At 42.4% G+C, this 22649-nt stretch overlaps 1 protein-coding gene across 6 annotated transcripts in view; it reads right to left on the bottom strand.

Annotated features, from left to right (window-relative positions):
* The window catches only part of prkcz (protein kinase C, zeta), a 431548-nt gene that overhangs the window by 50268 nt on the left and 358631 nt on the right, over positions 1-22649 (bottom strand). The window lies entirely within an intron of this gene.

Raw genomic sequence — 22649 nt, 5'->3', positions numbered from 1 at the left:
GCTAATATTTTGTGCGTTAGTGCCCCTTTCAAATTATTTTGCACGTGCAGCAATTGAGAGAATCTGACTTGAGGGCAACCTGTGAGAGATGTTCTGGATTGCTGCACTGCTTACAGCGAACTTCAGCCACAATAAACTTCCCTGAACGTTGGTCTCTGTCTTGTTCAGGAAATGCATACAGTGCTGTATTTTAAGTTTTTACAAAATGTGATTTCTATCTTTCATTATCTCAGTAGGGCTGAGTGCATCACTTCTCTCTGCCATTTACTCAACCACTATAGGCATCAGCAAAAACATTTAAAAGGCAAAATATGCATTTCATTCTCACTACAAAAATCCATCTATCAACATCATGTATTGGCAAATGTCTATTCCACTTGGCAGAATTTTTAACTTGCTTGTGAATATTTTTAGTTACTTCTACTGATTTTGACTTACTCTCTGAACCCGCCTCATATCTCACATCATTCACCAGCACAGAGGAATGGTGTAGGAAACTGGACTTAATTTGCTGCTTCTACAATATTACATAGAGTCGATGTCAGAAAACAGTACTGATTTTCAGAAAGCAAAGAAACATCAATCTTCCAGAACAGCTGTGGTGTAATCAGGTGCTGTGAGCAAATATAGCTAGAAAAGCCAAAAGGAGCTACTAAGTTCCCCAGTGTTTGCATTCTTTTCCATTAGAATAACAGAAATTAAGTTTCTGATAATACTTGCAGGTGGAAATGAGAAAACCATGTTTCCCACCATTGCAATTTTTAAAATGTACAAGAGGAAGTGATGGCCTAAACATATTATCAGTGAAGTATCATTCCAGAAACTCAGCTAATGTCTTGGGACTCAGGTCCAAATCCCACCACTGCAGATAGTGACATTCGAATACATTAAAAAAAAATCTGGAATTAAAATTCTAATGATGGCAATGAAACCATTGTCAAATGTCAGGAAAAACCTATCTGGTTCCTTTAGAGGGGGAAACTATCATCCTTACCTGGTCTGATGGACTTGTGACTCCAATGGTCTACCAAGCCACTCAGTTGTATCAATCGCTACAAAGTCTCAACAAAGAAATGAAATCAGATGGACCGGTGGGCGGCACGGTGGCACAGTGGTTAGCACTGTTGCCTCACAGCGCCAGAGACCCGGGTTCAATTCCCACCTCAGGCGACTGACTGTGTGGAGTTTGCACGTTCTCCCCGTCTGCGTGGGTTTCCTCCGAAAGCTCCGGTTTCCTCCCATAGTCCAAAGATGTGCAGGTCAGGTGAATTGGCCATGCTAAATTGCCCGTAGTGTTAGGTACAGGGGTAAATGTAGGGGAATGGGTGGGTTGCGCTTCGGCGGGTCGGTGTGAACTTGTTGGGCCGAAGGGCCTGTTTCCACACTGTAATGTAATCTAAACCAACCGGCATCAATTTAGGCACCGGTAAAGACAGTGGCAGAAACAACTCTGCTGACCCTGCAAAATCCAACCTAACTAATATTTTGACCTAGTTCCAAAATTGGGAGAGCTGTCTCACAGATAGTCAAGCAAGATCTGGGCACAGACATACTTAAGGAATCATACCTTACAGACAATGTCCCAGACATAGTTATCACCATCCTGGATATGTCCTGTCTCGCCAGCGGAACAGACCCAGCAGAGGTGGTGGCATCGTGATATACAGTTGAGAGGGAGTTGCCCTGGGAGTCCTCAACATTCACTCCAGACTCCATGAAGTCTCAGCACTTCAGGTTAAATATAGGTAAGGAAATTTCCTGCTGATTACTACCCACCTTCCCCATTCAGCTGATGAATCAGTACTTCTCCATGTTGAGCAACATTTGGAGGAAACACCAAGGGTGGCAAGAGAACAAAATGTACTCTGGCTGGGGGATTTCAATGTCCACCACCAAGAGTGACTTAGCAGCAACACTATTGATCAAACTGGTCAGGTCCTAAAGGACACAGCTGCTAGACTAGGTTTGCAGCAGGTGGTGAAGGAACCAATAATAGAGAAAAACATGCTTGACCTCAGCCTTACCAATCTGCGAGCTGCAGAAACAGCTGTCCATTACAGTATCAGTGAGAGTGACCACCGCATAGTCCTTGTGGAGATGAAGTCCTGCCTTCACATCAAGAATACCCTCCATGTTTAGTTGTGTGGTATCACTATGCTAAATGGGACAGACATTAAACAGATCGAGAAACTCAAGACTGGGCATCCAAGAGGCACTACGGGGCATTTACAGGAGCAGAATTGTACTCTAGCACAATCTGTATATTCATGGCCTGACATATCCTGATTCAACCATGACCATCATGCCAGGGAATCAAAGCTGGTTCAAAGGAAAGTGCGTGCAGGCATGCCAGGACCAGCACCAGTCATACCTAAAAACAAGGTCTTATCCTGGTGAAGCTGCCAAACAGACTACTTGTGTGCCAAAAACCATAAACAGCAAGTGGTAGACAGAGCCAAGCAATCCCACAACCAACAGATCAAATCTAAGCTCTACAATCCTATCCATCCAGTCATGAATGGTGGAGGACAATTCAACTATTCATTGGAGGTGGCAGCTTCACAAATATCCGCATCCTCTATGGAGGAGCTGAACACAAAAGTTAAAGCTGAAGCATTTGTACCAATCTCCAGCCAGACGTACCGAGTGAATGATCCACCTCAGTCTTCTCCAGTGGTCCCCAGCATTACAATTATCAGTCTTCAGCCAATTTGATTCACTCCATGTGGTATCGATAAATGGTTGGAGGCACTGGATTCTGGCTATGGACTCTGACAATATTGCGGCAATCGTATGGAAGACTTATGCTCCAGAACTTGCTGCTCTGCCAGACAAGCTGTTCCAGTATGGTCAGGACTCCGGTATCTACTTGACAATGTGGAAAATGTCCCAGGTATGTCCTGTATATAAAAAGAGGACAAACCCAATCTAGATAATTACCACCCATCTGTCTTCTCTCAGTCATCAGTTAAATAATGCAAAGTGTCATCAACAGTGCTGTCAAGAATAATCTGCTCTACGATGCCTAGTTTGGATTCAGCCAGGGCGACTTGGCTCCTGAGCTCATGAGTCTTGGTTCAAACATGGACAAAACAGAATTGCAGAGGTGAGGTGAGTGTAACAGTCCTTGACATCAAGGCTACATTTGAAAGAGTGTGGCATCAAGGAGCCTGAGCAAAACTGGAATCAATCAGTATCAGGGGACAAACTCTCCCCTGGTTGGAGTCATAATTAGCACGCAGGAAGATGCTTGTGTTTTCTGGAGTCAGTCATTGCAGCTTGAAGACAGCTCTGCAGGAAGTATGCAGGGTAGTGTCCTAGGCCCAACCATCTTCAGCAGCTTCAATGATCTTCCCTCCATAACATCAGAAGTGGGGATATTTACTGATGTCGTACAACATTCAGCACCATTCATGATAGATCAACTACTGAAGCAGTCTATGTTCAAATGCAACAAGATCTGGACAGTATCCAGGCTGGGGCTGACAAGTGGCAAGTGACATTCACGCGATGTCAGGCTATGACTATCTCCAATAATAGACAATCTAATCACCGTCCCTTGACATTCAATGTGTTACCATCCCAAAATTTCCCTACTGTCAGAATCCTTGGGGTTACCATTGATTAGAAATTCAACTGGACTCACCACAAACATAATGGCTACAACAGGAGGTCAGAGGCGAGGAAAGGCATAGACATTGTTCTCTGTGACCAGGATCAAGAGTCCTGAAAGTTGTGTTGCCTATCTGGTGCTCGGATTCGGGATATCACATCTGGGCTGCAGAGGAATTTGGAGTGGGAGGGTAAAGTTCCAGTCCTCGTGGTCTACATAGTTACCAAAGACATAGATAAAGCTAGGGCAGAGGTTCTGCCGATGGAGTATGAACATCTTGGTGCTAAATTAAAAAGCAGAACCAAAAATGTAATCTCTGGATTATGATCAGAGCCATGAGCTAATTGGCACAGGGTCAATAAGATTAAGCAGCTAAATGTGTGGCTCAAAGACTGGTGTGGGAGAAATGGATTTGAATTCATGGGACATTGGCACCAGTACTAGGGAAGAAGGGACCTGTTCAGATGGGACAGTATTCCATGCTGAACTGTGCTGAGACCAGAGTTCTAGCGAATCACGTAACAAGGGCTGTAGACAGGGCTTTAAACTAAATTTCAGAGTGTGGGGGGGGGGGGTTCAGTTATAGGGGACATTAGAAAACCCAAACTAGAGGAGGAGGTAAGACTGCAGAACTCAGGAGAGTTTATTAAAATCTCCAGCACAGACACAAATAGGACAGGGTGTATGGAAAGGGTTAGCAATTAAACTTCGAACATATTGGAGAAATGAATGAAATGAAAAGAGCAACAGTTAATACATGTAGGAGAGCTCACAGCACAGGAACAGCTAAGTGCACAGCTTTTAAGTGTAGCCTTGCTGCAAATCTACAATAGAGAGTAGATTTCCTGCTTGATTATGTGTTTTATTAAGATCTGTCTCTTGATTAATTTCAAAAACATAAGCCATAAGTATTAAGTTAGACTGCAGCAGGGTTTTTCGTTTAGAGCATTAAGACAGTGCTGAAGGGAGAATACAGAAACTTAGGCAGGAATTTTAATAGGAAGTCCTTGAGGGCAGTAATATCTGGATTACTCCTGGTTATACGAGCTAGTGAGAGTAGGAATGGGAGGATAGACCAGACGAATACATGGCTGAGGAGCTGGTGCCGGGGAGAAGGGTTCACATTTTTGGATCATTGGAATCTCTTCTGGGGTAGAAGTGATCTGTACAAGAAGGACAGATTGCACCTGAATTGGAAGGGGATTAATATACAGGTAGGGAGATATGTTGGAGCTGCTCGGAAGGATTTAAACTAGTAAGGTGGTGGGAGGGGGGTGGGACCCAGGGAACCAGTGAGGAAAGAGATCAATCTGAGACTGGTACAGTTGGAAAAAGGAACAAGTTGAACAGTTAGGGCAGGCAGGAACAAAGCAGAGGACAAGGTAGGACTGATAAATTAAACTGCATTTATTTCAATGCAAGGGGCCTAACAGGGAAGGCAGATGAACTCGGCATTATTACAGGGATATCATAGCAATTAGAGAGACTTGGCTTAGGGATGGACCGGACTGGCAGTTTAATGTTCCAGGACACAAATGCTGTAGGAAGGATAGAAACGAGGACAAGAGAAGAGGGGGATTGGCATTTTTGACAAGGGTTAATATTACGGTTGTACTTAGGGAAGATATTCCCGGAAATACGATCGCCTTATTGGGATTGTATTATAGACGTCCCCCCAATAGTCAGTGGGAAACTGAGAAACAAATTTGTAAGGCGATCTCAGTTATCTGTAAGAATAATAGGGTGGTTATGGTAGGGGATTTTAACTTTCCAAACATAGACTGGGATTGCCAGAGTGTTAAGGGTTTAGATGGAGAGGAATTTGTTAAGTGTGTACAAGAAAATTTTCTGATTCAGTATGTGGATGTACCTACTAGAGAAGGAGCAAAACCTGACCTACTTTTGGAAAACAAGGCAGGACAGATGACTGAGGTGTCAGCTCGGGGGGTGGGGGGGGGGCGCACTTTGGGGCCAGCGATCATAATTCTAATAGTTTTAAAATAGTGATGGAAAAGGATCGACCAGATCTAAACGTTGATGTTCTAAATTGAAGGAAGGCCAATTTTGAAGGTAATAGGCAAGAACTTTCAAGAGTTGATTCGGGACAGATGTTCGCAGGTAAAGGGACAGCTGGAAAATGGGATGACAACAGAAATGAGATAACACCAGTCCAGAGACAGTAGATTCCCGTTAGGGTGAAAGGAAAGGCTGGTAGGTTTATTAAAATCTCTGTGCTGGAGATTTTAATAAACTCTCCTGAGTTCTGCAGTCTTACCTCCTCCTCTAATTTGGGTTTTCTAATGTCCCCTATAACTGAACCCCCCCACCCTGAAATTTAGTTTAAAGCCCATGCTGGATGATGAGAGAAATTGAGGTTTTGGTTAAGAAAAAGAAGGAAGCGTTTGTCAGATATAGACAGGATAGATCAAGTGAATCCTTAGAAGAGTATAAAGGCAATAGGAGTATACTTAAGAGGGAAATCAGGAGGGTAAAAATGTGACATGAGATAGCTTTGGCAAATAGGGTTAAGGAGGATCCAAAGGGATTTTATAAATATATGACAAAAGGGTAACTGGGGAGAGAATAGGGCCCCTCAAAGATAAGCAAGGCAGCCTATGTGTGGAACGGCTGTATTTTGCATCAGTGTTTATGATGGAGAAGGGCATGGAAGATATAGAATATGGGGAAATAGATGGTGACATTTTGAAAAACATCCATATTACAGAAGTGGTGGTGCTGGATGCCTTAAAATGCATAAAATGCATACCCTAGAACTCTGTGGGAGGCTAGGGAAGTAATTGCTGGGCCCCCTGTTGAGATATTTGTATCATCGATAGTCACAGGTGAGGTACCAGAAGACTAGAGTTTCGCTAATGTGGTGCTACTATTTAAGAAAGATGGTAAGGAAAAGCCAGGGAACTATAGACTGGTGAGCCTGACATCGGTGGTGGGCAAGCTGTTGGAGGGAATCCTGAGGGACAGGATGTACATGTATTTGGAAAGGCATTGACTGTTGAGGAATAGTCAACATGGCTTTGTGTGTGGGAAATCATGACTTGCGAACTTGATTGAGTTGTTTGAAATAGTAACAAAGAGGATTGATGAGGGCAGAGTGGAGGAGTGATCTGTATGGACATCAATAAGGTGTTTGACAAGGTTCTTCATGGTACAGTGGTTAGCAAGGTTGGATCATGGAAAAAGGAGAACTAGCCATTTGGATACAGAACTGGCTTAAAGGTAGGTGATAGAAGGTGGTAGTGGGGGGTTGCTTTTCAGACTGGAGGCCTGTGACCAGTGGAATGCCACAAAGATCAGTGCTGGGTCCATTGCTCTTTGTCATTTATATAAATGATTTGGATGTGAACGTTGGAGGTATAGTTAGAAAGTTAGCAGATTACACCAAAACGGGAGATGTCGTGGACAGCGAAAAAGGTTACCTCAGAGTCAATGGGATCTTGATCAAATGGGTCAATGGGCTAAGGAGTGGCATATGGAGTTTAATTTAGATCAATATGAGGTGCTGCCTTTTGGAAAGGCAAATCAGAGCAGGACTTATACACTTAATGGTAAGGTACTGGGGAGTATTTCTGAACAAAGAGACCTTGGAGTGCAGATTCATAGTTCCATGAAAGTGGAGTCACAAGTAGGGTAGTGATGGCGGCATTTGGTATGCTTTCCTTTATTGGACACAGCATTGAGTACATGAGTTGGGAGGTCATGTTGTGGCTGGACAGGACATTGGTTAGGCCACTTGTGGAATATCGTGTCCAATTCTGGTCTTCCTCCTATCGGAAGGATGTTGTGAAACTTGAAAGGGTTCAGACAGGATTTACAAGAATGCTTCCAGGGTTGGAGGACTTGAGCTTCAGCGAGAGGCTGAGTAGAGTGGGGCTATTTTCCCTGGAGCTTCGGAGGCTGAGGGGTGACCTTATAGAGGTTTACAAAATCATGAGGGGCATGGATAGGGTAAATAGACACGGTCTTTTCCACGGGGTGGAGTGTCCACAACTAGACAGCATAGGTTTAGGGTGAGAAGGGAAAAAATTAAAAATGACCTTAGTGGCAACTTTTTCATGCAGCGGGTGGTGCTGTATGGAGTGTGCTACCAGTGGTGGAGGCTGGTACAACTACAACATTTAAAAGACATCTAAGATGGGTATATGAATAGGAAGGGCTTAGAGGGATATGGAAAAAGTGAGGACTGCAGAAACTGGAAACCAGAGTTTAGATCAGAGGGGTGCTGGAAAAGCACAGCAGGTCAGGCAGCATCCGAGGAGCAGGACAATCGATGTTTCGGACAAAAGCCCTTCATCAGGAATGGAGGCTTAGAGGGATATGGGTCAAGTGCTGGCATATGGGACAAGATTAGGTTAGGATAACTGGTTGGCATGGACAAGTTGGACTGAAGGGTGTGTTTCCGTGCTGTACATCTATATGACTGAAGGTGTTATATCTGAATGTATGCAGTGTAAGGAATAAGGTAAATGAACTTGTGGCACAAATTGAATTTGGCAGATATGACCTTGTGGGCATTATAGAGATGTGGTTGCAAGGGGATCAGGATTGGGTGCTGAATATTCAAGAATAAACATCCTATCCAAAAGATAGGTGGGCAGAGGGGGAGGGATTGCCTTACTACTAACAAATGAAATTAAGTCAACAGTAAGAAACAAAGTAGGTTCATATGGTGTAGAATCAGTGTGTAGAATTTAGGAGTGGAAGTAAGGCCATTCGGCCCATTGAATGGTGGGGTGGACTCAATCATGGCTAATGGGAATTTCAACGGCACTTACCCACACACTCCCCGTATCCCCTGTAATATAGAGGAAGACTGTAAGAGTTTCTTTTGATATATAAAAGGGCAAAAAAGAGGGGCAAAAGTGGGCTGCTGGAAAATGACGCTGCAGAGATAGTGGTGGGTAACAAGGAAATGGCTAAGTAAGTGAACAATTACTTTACGTCAGTCTTCACAGTGGAAGACATGAGTAATATCCCAAAAATTCAAGAGTGTGAGGGGGCAGAATAGAGTATGGTGGCAATCACCAAGGAGAAAATGTTTGGAAAACTGAATGGTCCGAAGGTAGATAAATCACCCTGACCAGATGGAGAACAAAAAGGAGATAGCTGAAGAGATAGGGAAGGCATCAGTGGTGATCTTTCAGAAATTGCTAGAACCAGGGAGGGTCCCAGAGGACTGGAAAATAGCTAACATGACACCCCAGTTTAAAAACTGAGTAAGGCAAAAGACAAAAAAAATCACAGATCGATTAGCCTAACCTTGGTTGTGGATAAGATCATGGAATCCTTTGTGAACATGAGATTTCTGAATACTTTGAAGTGTATGGTAAAATAGGGCAAAGTCGTCAAGGGGAGGTCATGCCTGACAAATCTGCTAGAATTCTTTGAGGAAGTAATGAGCAGGTTAAACTAAGGAGAGCTAAAGGATGTTATCTACTTGGACTTCAAGAAGGCCTTTGATAAGGTGCTCACACAGGAGGCTACTGAGTAAAATAAAGGCTTATGGTGTTGGAGGCAAGGTGCTAGCACAGATAGGAGCTTGGATGTCTGGCAGAAAACAGAGTGGGAATAAAAGTCTCCTTCTCAGAATGGTAGCCGGTGACAAGTGGTGTTCTGCAAAGCTCAGTTTTGGGATCATAACTTTTCACTTTACATATTAACAACGTAGATGAAGGACCTAAGGACATTCTGGCTAAGTTTGCAGACTATACAAAAATAGATAGAGGGATGGGTACATTGAGGATGTGGGGGGTTATAGAAGGATTTGGACAGATCAGGGGAGTGGGCAAAGAAGTGGCAGGTGGAGTACAACGTGGGAAAATGAGGTCATGCACTTTGGTAGGAAGACATGGAGACATGGACTATTTTCTAAATGGGGAGAAAATTCAAAGTCTGATGTGCAAAGAGACTTGGGAGTTCTAGTCCAGGATTCTCGGAAGGCAAATGTAAAGATGGCGGACTTGAATCTAAAAGCAAGGATGTACTACTGAAGCTGTGTAATGCTCTGGTCAGACCACATTTGGAGTATTGTGTGCAATTTTGGAACCCATATCTCAGGAAGGATATAATGGCCCTGGAGCGTGTTCAGAGGAGGTTCACAAGAATGGTCCCAGGATGAAAAGCTTAATACATGAGGAATGTTTGAAGACTCTGGGTCAATACTCAATGGAGTTTAAAAGGATTGAAACATCCAGAATGCTGAATGGTTTGGACAGAGTAGATGTTGGGAAGATGTTTCCATTGGTAGGAGAGACAACCAGAAAGTGATGAATCTATGGAATTCATTACCAGAGAAGGCTGTGGAGGCCAGGTCATTGAGTATATCTGAGACTAAAATAGATAGGTTCTTGAGTATCAAGGGAATCAAGGGCTATGGGGAGAAAAGGGTTGAGAAACGTATCAGCCACGATTGAACAATGGAGCAGGACTTTTGAGATACTCTAAATTTAGCAGGGCTTTAGAAATTAGATCAAAGTGATTACATAAACCACACTTGCCTTCACTGGTAACAGAAGGTGACTTGATTGAGGTTTTTAGGATTTTGAAAGGAACTGATGAGATAGACAGAAAATGTTTCTAATGACGATAGTATAAAAAAGCAGAACATGACTAAGCTCAGAGCTAGGTAAATTAGTCCAAGAGAAGGGCAAAGCAACACATAGGAGAAGGGCTGAAGAAGGGCTTATGCCCGAAACGTCGACTCTCCTGTTCCCTGGATGCTGCCTGACCTGCTGCGCTTTTCCAGCAACACATTTCCAGCAAAGTAACACATACTAAATTAGACTAAATGGAGAGTTTATTCCTGTTTTTGGCAAATTTCTACACTGGTCAGGAGAAAGGAGATTTTTTGCCCTGATTATCCACGCTTGAAGCTCCACTGAGACTTTTTTCATTTTGCAGGAAGAGGCTGAACATCCTTTACTTAAATTGTTTAGATATTCTAGAAAGAGGCTTACAGCATTTCTGGAAAATTACAATAAATCATACTGGAGAATTTGGGAGGGTGGGGAAACCGTGGCATCAGAAAGTAGGGGCTCCTCTCCAATTCAAAATGAACATTTTGCTATGATTCCTTGTACTAGGAATTACCACTTGCATCTCGTAGGCGACAGTAATATTAATTGTGGGAGGCAGATCCTGTGCACTGGATTTAAAAGCTTATTCAATAACTTCAGATGTTTCCTGATATCCTATACAGTGAATAGAATTTATCAATGATTCATCTGTGATGCTAGGGCATCTCAGGATCATCCACCTAGCAGTTCTGGTTGAAGTTGCTTGCACATGCTTCAGCATGTCTTTTTATGGAGGATGGGTTATTCATGGAATTTCCTACTCTGGTCAGTGTTTTAATTTCTCAACCTGGTTCATAAGTTAATTGAGAAAGACTGCTCAGCTTTGTTCTGATCCATTAGTTGTGGGAACATTATGCTCAGTCCATATTGCATGCTGTTTCCAATGATCAGCATGCTTTATAGTCTTGTGTTGCAGTTTCATAATGCTGCTACCTTATTTCTAGTTGTCTGGTGCTGCTCCTGACATTACATCTGATTCTCCCTCTCAAACTGCAGGATCAATGCTATCATATCATGGTCATTGTCCCAAGGGGCTCCTTCACCTTCAGCTTCCTAATCAAGTCTGCCTCATTACACATTACCAAATCGAGAATTGCCTGTTCCCTCATGGGCTCGACCACAAGCTGCTCCAAATAAAAATGCATTTTGTGGACATTTCACAATTCATTTTCTTGAGATCCACTGTCAACCTGATTTTCCTAGTCCACCTGCATCTTGAAGTCACCCATGATTAGTGGAATATTCCTTTCTTGCATGCCTTTTCTATCTCCTGATTTATTTTCTACTCAATATCCTATGTGCTGCTAGGAGGCCTGGACATCACTTCCATTAGGATTTTTTTGCCCTTTGTGGTTCCTCAACCCTACTCACACAGATTCTACACTTTCTGACTCTATCATTTCTTGCTATCAATTTAATTTTATTTCTTAAAGGCAACCCCACCTCCCTTGTCCATCTGCCTATCTTTTCAATAGGATGTATATACTTGGATATTTATTTCACAGCCTTGTTTACAATCAAATCTCTGTGACAGCCACATCATTGTACCTGACAATTTTAATCTGCGTGCATTTAGGTACAACACCCTCAAGCACTGTGTTGACTGACCGTCAAACACTTCTCCCTTTATCTGCTGTGACTGAAGTTAGATTCATGAGCCTTTTCATACTCTCTGTCCTACTACTTGTTCTGGAAATTTTAATAATCTCTGCTGGGTCCTCCAACACCTTTTAACTTTTTCCATAATTTTCCATGCAACTGGACCCACCCCGTTCTACTACTTTGATAGTGAGGCAATAACACAAGATCACAGTGCAGTAGGTTGTCCACTCTGTCTGCTTCTCTTCTTCCTTTTCTTTTTTTTTAAGTTTTAGTTTTTTTTAAAAGTTTCTGTTCCTCTGAACTTACCTTCTGGAGAGAAGCAGCAGTGGCAGTGGTAATGGTCTCACTGAATTTGATAGTCGGCTAGATGTCCAGTGCAAGAACACAGCTGGGGGCCTGACCTGGGACTCAGTGAATTCTTGAAGCCCAGCGTGTGGAAAGAAGGCGAGACTGTGGACCGAAAGAGAGACCAAGGCCCAGCACATGTATGGTACCTGAACTGGGTCTTTGACAGTCCGACATGAGGCAGTGGCTAAAGGCCTGGACGGAGATATTGGTAGTTTCAGATCCCAGGAATGAGCCCAACGTGGTAAGAGAGGGTCACTCGACATCTGTAACGATGACGAGAGCAGAGGGTATTGAACCAGTGTGGGGAAGGTATGCTAAAGTGGAGGAGATTGAGCCCTTGTCCCAGCATGTCTAAGCACTTAAGCTGAACTTTTAGTTTTATTTCTCTATTTTTTAACTTAATACTAAGAAGGAGAAAGTGAGGACTGCAGATGCTGGAGTACCAGAGTTGAAAAATGTGGTGCTGGAAAATCTCAGCAGGTCAGGCAGCATCCGAGGAGCAGGAGAATCGACGTTTCGGGCATAAGCCCTTCTTCAGGAATGAGGCTGGTGTGTCAAGTGGGCTGAGATAAAAGGTAGGGGGGAGGGAATTTGGGGGAGGGTTGCTGGGAATACGATAGGTGGAAGGAGATGAGGGTGATAGGCTGGACAGGTTGGGAAGAAGATTGCAGGTCAAGAGGGCTGTGCTAATTTCCGAGGGTTGGGACTGAGATAAGGTGGGGGAGGGGAAATGAGGAAGTTGGAGAAATCTACATTCATCCTGTGTGGTTGGAGGGTTCCTAGGCGGAAGATGAGGCACTCTTCCTCCAGGCGTCGTGTGGCCGGAGTCTGGCGATGGAGGAGGCCAAGGACCTGCATGTCATTGGCGGAGTGGGAGGGGGAGCTAAAGTGTTCAGCCATGGGGCGGTTGGATTGGTTGGTGCGGGTGACCCGGAGGTGTTCCCTGAAACGTTCCGCAAGTAGGCGGCCTGTCTCCCCAATGTAGAGGAGTCCACATCGGGTGCAGCGGATACAGTAAACGTGTGTGGAGGTGCAGGTGAATTTGTGATGGATATAGAAGGATCCATTGGGGCCTTGGAGGGAGGGGAGGGGGAAGGTGTGGTCGCAAGTTTTGCACTTCTTGCGGTTGCAGGGGAAGGTGCCAGGAGTGGAGGTTGGGTTGGTGGGGGGTGTGGACCTGATGAAGGAGTTGTGGAGGGAGTGGCCTCTCCTGAATGCTGATGGGGGTGGAGAGGGAAATATATCCCTGTTGGTGGGGTCTGTCTGGAGGTGGCGGAAATGACAGAGGATGATACGATGTATCCAGAGGTTGGTGGGGTGGAAGGTGAGGACCAGTGGCGTTCTGTCCTGGTGGCAATTGGAGGGGCGGGGTTCAAGGGCGGAGGTATGCTAAGTGGAGGAGATGCGGTGGAGAGCGTCGTCGACCACATTGGAGGGGAAATTGAGGTCTTTGAAGAAGGAGGTCATTTGAGTTGTTCGGTAGTGGAATTGGTCCTCCTGGGAGCAGATGCGGTGGAGGCGGAGGAATTGGGAATATGGGATGGCATTTTTACAGGGTCAGGGTGGGAGGAGGTGTAATCTAGGTAGCTGTGGGAATCGGTCGGTTTGTAGTAAATGTCCGTGTTGAGTCAGTTGCCCGAGATAGAAATGGAGAGGTCGAGGAAGGGGAGGGAGGAGTCTGAGACAGTCCAGGTAAATTTGAGGTCGGGGTGGAAGGTGTTAGTAAAGTGGATGAACTGTTCAACCTCCTCGTGGGAGCACGAGGTAGCGCCAATACAATCATCGATGTAGCAGAGGAAAAAGTGGGGGCTGGTGCCAGTGTAGCTGCGGAAGATGGACTGTTCCACATATCCGACGAAGAGGCAGGCATAGCTGGGGCCCATGCGGGTGCCCATGGCTACTCCTTTGGTTTGGAGGAAGTGGGAGGATTGAAAGGAGGCCTGTAATGTTTAACTTTTAACTTTATATTTATTTATGCTACACTAAGTGTGACTGTAATGTTGAACATTGTTCCTTATTTCTTTCTACCTTGTTCTTAAGTTTTTGCACCCAGATACTTGTGTAAACTTTTTACTGTACTCCCGTTCTTTTGTACTTGAGTACGTGACAATAAAGTCTAAAGCTAAATTTATTTAGTTTCAAGTCTTATCCACAGCCCTAGTTGTGTGATTTGACAGGACTCTGGTTCAAACATGATTCAGATGGATCCTGTCCCATCAGAATAGCTTTCAGTTTCCCAGGTACTAGTGCCAATGTCCCATGAATTTCAACCTGTTTCTCCCACACTTCACCCCATTATTAAAGGAATAAGTTTATTTTTTTAACAAGTGTATACAAATTACTATGGAGATGCTTAAATCTACACTCCTCTCTCTCCTTCAGTGTTATACAGTCTTGTGTTTTTACATGGAGAAAAAAAAACACAGCAAAGACAAAGAGCGTGTTTACTACAGTTGAGTGTGCCAGTTGCAAAAATTGCAAGCTATGATATGCCTTATAGAGGCAGCAAGTCAGTAAGGGACCATGGTGTACCAGTAAAGTAAATCAACAATTTAAAAACAAGATTACATCAACGATGGGGAAAAGATGCCAAAAGAATTTGGAGGAAATGCCAATTCTAACTCAGTGGCTTAGAATTCATTTTCAGCACCGCAAGAATCAATTTACATCAATTGTTGCTATGTCTCCTGTGCCCCATTCATATAATACCATCTGGATCACAGCAACTTGTTGCAAAGCCAAAGAAAACATTTTACATCTTTAAAATAAATACTATCCAGGAAAACTGAGCAAATTCAGAAAGTAATCTTCCATCACTTCAGTGAAAATAGTTTAAAGTAATGGGCAATACTGACTCTATCAACTGTTTAGTGTTTTTATTGGACTATTTATAACACTGTTGAAATACCAATTCACTTGACACAACAATAATTTATTAATTACAGAATTTCTCACTATTTTTCAGGGTTGCTGTTTCTTTATTCCCAAAAATGTCACTTACTTCAATGTTTGTCTTTCAACATTTCTTGTACACCCTCTCACTTCCTCCTTTTTTCTGGCAATTGATGCACCTCATGTCACAATGTTGGTGAATGATTTAAACCTGTGGAATATCAAATCTCAACCTTGTTGCATCCCCATCTCATACGCTTTCACAGCAAAGATAGAAGTTCAAATGAGCAAAAGTATGAGCAATGGATGCATTTCCCTATGCGATCTGAGACACACTCTACGTGCTAAAATAAGTGCCGATATCGTAGCTTGTGTGTATTCTTAAGACACATACTATTACTTATGCAATATAATTGTAAAAATAAAAGGCTGAAATAATTCAAAGTATAACCTCTAACCGATTGCCTGACAGAATCTAGAAATTGGGATTTTTTTTTCAGTTCATACTGGCCAAACTAGGGGATAGTGGCAATCATAGACTCCCCATAGTGTGGAAGCAGGCCATTCAGCCCATCAAGTTTGTACCGGCCCTCCAAAGATCATTCCATATGACCCACCCTATCTCTGTAACCCTGTATTCCTCATGGCTAATCCATTATGAGCAATTTAACATGACTAATCCACCTAACAAGCATATCTTTGGATGGTGGGAGGAAACCAGCGTACCTGGAGGAAACCCATGCAGAAATGGAGATAATATGCAAACCCCACAAAGACAGCTGCTCAAGGCTGGAACTGAACCCAGGTCTCTGGTGCTAAGAGGCAGCAGTGCTAACCAATGAGCCGCCCCAAAATCGCAGTGATAATAACAGTAGTCCAGACGGCACTTGTGGTCCCATGGTAATGTCTCTACCTCTGGACCAGAAAACCTGGATAAAAGTTGCATCTGTTCTCAAGGTATGTCACAACATACCTTGAACATGTTGACTGAAAACACCTAACACTCGTCCAGTAACTTGCACAAATAGCCTTAACTTCAAAGATGGGGAGGGCAGCAAATCAGTGAAAAAGACAAGACTGAGGTAGTCACAAACAATTTCAGCCAGAACTGCTGTGAGATCTTGAGGTCCCAGTGTCAGAGATGACAGTCACCAGCAAGTTCACTTCACTCCATGTGATAACCAAGTAATATCTGAGGACACTTGGTGCAGTAAAGGCTAAAGACCCTGACAGCATTTGGCTGCAACACTAAAGACTTGTGCTCAGCAACTAGCCAGGTCTTTAGCTGTATACTGTAACAGCCTGGCATTGACATTTACTCAATTTTTCCTAATGTACATGGATTTGTCGTGTCCACAAAATCCAGTCTGGTCTATTACTACCCCATTGGTCTATCCTTAATTGTCAGGTAAGCAATGGAAGCTATTGGAAGGATTTGCTCAGCAACAACCTGGCAACTGATTCTTACTTACACAACCATGAGTTCTTATATTGCCACATTAATCTTGGGCCACTCTGTGATGAGTAACATTCTCACAAAAGTAATGACCATCTCTTAATCTGCCATCAACATCATATTGGGATCAGGGATGTGAAGGAATACTCTCCACTTGGTTGGGTTGGTGCAGCTCCAACAACACGAGTTCAAAAATGTCCAAAGCAAAGGAGCCTGCTTGATCAGCACTCCATCCACCTGAAACTTTTTGCACCATTGTTACACAATGGCAACAAAGCATAACATAAATGAAATGCACTGTAACAATTCAGCAAGGCTTTTTCAACAGCACTTCCCAAAGATGCGGTCTCTATCATCTAGAAGAACAATGGCAACAACATACAGAAATATCATTATCTACAAATTCCTTTCCAAGCCCAAACCATCCTAACTTTGAGCTATATAGCTGTTCCTTTGCTGTCACTAGGTCAAAAACATCTTGCACTTCAGCTGTCAGGTGACCAGGTCAACAAATATTTGAGGTGGGAAGGTGTTGTAAGCAACAAAAGGAAAATTCTCTTATTTGGTCATCCTGAGTAACTGTGGGATATTACAATGTGTATAAAATAAGCCACACTTGAAGTAAGATTTTGAGGACGTGTGTCAATGCCTTTGTTATATAAGATAGTTAATGGAAAAAAAACTGACAGTTACGAGTTGGTTATAACTGGTTCACGTGCCATCATTGACCACATCACTTCCCAAAACTCAAAAAATAATAAACATGCTATAAAGTTCCACAAAACGCTTTTGCTGATCGCAAAAACGGACATACATTCTGTACTAGTATTGTAGATGGGCATCAGCAATGCATTAGCAACCGTATAATATTGAAACCTATGAAAATTAACAATTAGGAATCAACAACAAATCACCAAATAGCAATCAATACAGATTTTAAAGGAAAAAAAACTTCAAATAATTTTGCTGAAGAATTTATCTAGTAAATGGCTAAATCCGAAAGAACAGTTATTCAATAAACTGTTTGTGCTCAAGTAGCTCATCTGAGTACTACAATGAGCCTCAAAAGCACTGTATTAATGAAAGGTAATATTACAGTTCCTACTTCTGAAAGTTATGCAAGCTTCCTAGGGAAGACTATTTTTGTGAAGGTCTTGAAAGGATGGGATATGGTTGGCTATGCAGCTCTCTCATATAAATCATTTGGCTAAATTATATTTGCCAGTTATGACAACTCTCAATGCTAATAATACAGAAAACCCAAAAAGAGCCAACACCTTTAGGGCAGGAAGGGAAAAATGAAATTGGCAATTTAAAAAAAAAACATAGTATAGTTGTATAGTTCAACTACTTAACAGAACTAACCCTAAATATGCACTAAGTTGTTTTCAGTTTACAAGGATACAACAAACCACCCATTTTGAGCCATGTAGGTTGGAAAGTTGTACGTACGTCAGACAGCTGTAGACAATCAGTAAGGCTAATGCAGGTGAAGGGATGCAGATAATGTATATCAACTCTATGCATAAAATGCAATTTTCTGATTTGGTACTGAGGAGCCTTGTTTCCTTGTGTACATTTTGGAAATTCACAGACAATTGTGCGCCATTTTTCCAATCACATCTTTGGAAGGCCATACACAGTGCAGGTCCAAATGTCATGTGCTACCAGTGGGTGAATCTTTGATAGTAAACTTGTCAGAAAATTACCTGAACTTTGCAATGTTATCCATTGTTCATATTCTTCCCCATGCTAAATCAAGCCATATGTCAAATGCACATTAATTGAATGTTCAATTGTTTACAGAGAGTGGACTCACCTGTGCACATATATCAAGTAGTAGAATGATATTATGCTTGCTGGATTGGAAGTGTGAGATATGTACAAAATGTTAGTTAGTCCACTTTTGGAATAGTGCATTCAATTCTGGTCTCCCTTCCATAGGAAAGATGCTGTTAAACTTGAAAGGGTGCAGAAAAGATTTACAAGGAGGTTACTGGGGCTGGAGGGTTTAAGCGTACAGTATAGGGAGAGATTGAAGAGGCTGGGGCTATTTCTCCTGGAGTGTCTGAGGCTTATTAAAATCATAAGAGGCATGAATAGGGTGAATAGCTAAGGCCTTTTGGATAGGTGAGTCCAAAACTAGAGGACACAGATTTAAGATGAGAGGGGAAAGATTTAAAATGGATCCAAGGGGCAACTCTTGGTGGAGCATGTATGGAAAGAGCTGCCAGAATAGTACCAGTAGAGGCTGGTACTATTACAACATTTAAAAGGCATCTGGATGGAGACATGAATTGGAAGGATTGAGAGACATGTGGGCCAAATGGGACTACATTAAATTAGGATATCTGTGTGCATGAATGAGTCGGACTGAAGGGTATGTTTCTGTGCTGTATAACTCCAGGAATCTATGTTCGTATTTAATATGCCTTATATATAAACATGACTAAGCCATACCATATACTAGTTTGTAATATTAGATACAATGCTTTGATGCATAGGATCAAAATTTATTTTTCTATATCTTGGGTAGTGTTGTAGAACAGAGGGACCAAGGGGTTCAGGTACATAATTCTTTGAAGTTTGCGTCACATATAGACAGGATGATTAAAAGGGTGCTTGGCATACTTACCTTAATTGCTCAGAATTTTGAGTATAGGAGTTGGGAAGTCATACTGAGGTTGTACAGGACATTGGTGAGGTCGATTTTGAAAAACTGTGACCAGTTCTGGTCGCCCAGTTACAGGAAAGATATTATCAAGCTGGATAGGGTTCAGAAGAGATTAACCTGGATGTTTGAGTTATGAAGAAAGGCGAGAGAGGTTGGGACTACTTTCACTGGAGCCTAGGAGGTTAAGAGGCAATCTGATAGAAGTTTATAAAATAATCAAAGTTAATGGAATTGTCTTTTCCCTAGGATAGGGGATTTCAAGACTAGGGGCACATTTTTAAGATGAAACAAGAAAAAGCTTTAGGCAAACCCGAAGACATTATATTCTGATGCAAGGAACAAGGGGATGGCCAGAGTGAGGGTCAGGCCGATCAGGGATAGTGGAGGGATCATGTGCCTGGAGTCGGAGGAGGTAGGGGAGGTCCTTAACCAATGCTTTACTTCACTATTCACTACTGAGAGGGACTTGTTGATTGTGAGGACAGCATGAAACAAACTGATATGCTTGAACAGGTTGATGTTAAGGAGACATAAGTCCCTGGGTCAGACAGAATGTACCCAAGGTTACTACAGGAAGCAAGGGAACAGATTACGGTGCCTTTGGCGATGTTCTTTGCATCCTCACTGTCCACTGGTGTAGTACCAGATGATTGAAGGGTGGAAAACTGTTATTCCTTTGTTCAAGAAAGGGGATAGGGATAATCTTGGGAAGTACAGACCAGTCAGTCTTACGTTGGTGGTGGGCAGTTTATTGGAGAGGATTTTGAGAGACAGGATTTAATGATTACTTGGAAACCATAGTCTGATTAGAGATAGTCAGCATGGCTTTGTGAGGGGTAAGTCAAGCTTCACAAGCCTTATTGAATTCTTTGAGGATGTGACAAAACACATTGATGAAGGTAGAGCAGTGGATGTGGTGTACATGTATTTTAGCAAGGCATTTGATTAGCGTCCCATAATAGGCTCTTTCAGAAAGTGAGGCGGCATGGGATATAGGGAACTTTGGCTGTCTGGATATAGAATTGGCTGGCTCTTGGAAGACAGAGGGTGGTAGTAGATGGAAAGTTTTCAGCCTGGAACTCAGTGATCAGTGGTGTTCCTCAGGGATCTTTTCTGGGACCCCTGCTCTTTGTGATTTTTATACATGACTTGGAAAAGGAAGTGGAAATTTTCTGATGACATGAAGGTTGGTGTAGTTGTAGATAGTATAGAGGATTGTTGTAAGTTGCAACAGGACATTGACAGGATGCAGAACTAGGCTGAGAAGTGGCCGATGGAGTTCAACCTGGAAAAGTGTGAAGTCGTTCACTTTAGGTTAAATTTGAATGCAGAATACAGGGTTAAAGGCAGGATTCTTGGCAGTGTGAAGGAACAGAGGCATCTTGGGGTCCATGTCCATAGATCCCTCAAAGTTGCCACCCAAGTTGATACGGTTGTTAAGGTATATGCTGTAGTGGCTCTCATTAGCAGGGGGATTAAGTTTAACCACTGTGAGGTTATGCTGCAGCCCTACAGAGCCCCAATAAGATCACACTTGGAATATTGTGCTCACTTCTGGTTGCCTCATTATATGAAGGATATGGAAGCTTCAGAGAGGGTGCAGAGGAGATTTACCAGGATGCTGCCTGGACCGGAAGACGTGTCTAATCAAGAAAGGTTAAGAGAGCTAAGGCTTTTCTCAGTGGAGCGAAGAAGAATGAAAGATGACTTGATAGAAACGTACAGGATGATGGGAGGCATAGATAGAGTTTTTCCCAGAATTTTTTTTTCCCCAGGGCAGAAATGGCTATCACAAGGGGTCATAACTTGAAGGTGATTGGAGGAAGGTTAAGGAAAGATGTCAGACGTCAGTTCTTTCCACAAAAAGTGGTGGGTGCGTGGAATGCACTGCCAGTGGTGGTAGTAGAGTCAGATGCATTAGGGACATTTAAGCGACTCTTGAATTGGCACATGGATGATATTAAAATGAAGGGTATGTAGGTTACTGATCTAACATTAGGGTAAAAGATTGGCACAACATCAAAGGCCGAACTGTGCTGTGTACTGTTATTATGTTCTATTGAGAAAAGATACGTGGGGCAAATCTTTACGGGGAAGGTGATTCGTGGGTGGAGTGAAATTTGAGAGGAAGTAGTGGATGTGAGTACAATCACAACGTTTAAAAGACATTTGGTTAAGTAAATGCAGGAATGATTTGGTGGGATACAGGCCAGGAGCAGGCAGGTGGAAATCGTTTAGTTTGGGATTGTGTTTGGTATGGACTGGTTGGACTGAAGAGTCTGTTTCCATGCTGTATGATTCTATGACTCTATATGAACTTAGTACATTCAATGGAATGTCATTCATTTGACTATATGGATTAGTTGCTCTTCAAAGCTAAACATGTTATACACATTCAAAGGCTTCTCTTTAAGTAAGAGATTTTAAAACTGCGAGACTCCGCGAATTAAACATTCTTAAATAATGAGAAAAGGACAGCTGATACTATAAAAGACAGAAGGTAAGAATATTCTTCTACATTCTTTAATTGACAGACAACTTCTGCTTACATCAGAGCTGTATAAAATGTGTTATAGCTCATGTCCCAGGAGATGCATTATAACTTTGAGCACTTTTGGGAATATTCAAGTGTATTATCTTGCCCATCAACGATGCAAACAAAACAAAACTGAGAATTTAATGTTTCTTCACTTTTGGGATAACTGAAAAATCAGGCTATTAGCATAAAGTAACAAGATAATCAATTTCTGTTGTATATTAGACCACTAGATCAGTCGAGACAACAGTTCATCTAATGTGCTTAGGTAAGCACGCACTGATAATATTGACAGGCTAATACAGTTTAAGAGGCAAGAAGAAATCAATTTCTGACTCCTAAAGGACAATAATAGCCAATAATGCACAGATTTCAAACCTCAGATCCAGTGTTATTCAAGTGAAAGCTTTTTGTAGATAAAATTAAGAATATTTCCTTTAGCTATATCCCAGAATAAAGTAAATGGTTCTCCAAAGATACCATCGCATTACACAAGTATGAGTGATGATTTCTGAAGCTGAGGAGTGCATTGAGGAGCCAGTCATTAAAATCATAAATATCACTGGAAAACTTAAATCAAATTTCATTAACCTGAGACTATATTATTCACAAACAAAAATGTAATCAGTCCTGCAACAGAAATTCTGTAGAGTACAGTAAGAGGTGCAAGCCAAAATTTTGAGAATATGTCCTCAACACATGCTCACTGCAGATCCTACATTCATGGTACGTAACAAAGAAGCAGGCTCAAAAGCTTGTCCATTGCAAGTTAAGAAAACAAGTCTTACCTGTGCTAGAGATGTGTAATAATATATCTGAACAGACTAATTAAACTACTGAGGTTCACTGGAGGCAAAAAACCTCCCACTAATTAATTGTAATAGACATATCTATTGGGTTAAAAAAAATAATAGATCAAAGAAACAATCATTGCT

The sequence above is a fragment of the Chiloscyllium plagiosum genome, unplaced genomic scaffold (genome assembly GCF_037043375.1).
Source record: "Chiloscyllium plagiosum isolate Xiang-an unplaced genomic scaffold, Cpla_swu_hap1 HiC_scaffold_37, whole genome shotgun sequence".
NCBI lineage: Eukaryota > Metazoa > Chordata > Chondrichthyes > Orectolobiformes > Hemiscylliidae > Chiloscyllium > Chiloscyllium plagiosum.
Note: the sequence above shows the minus strand (reverse complement) of the source record. Positions and strands in the feature narration are given on the sequence as shown.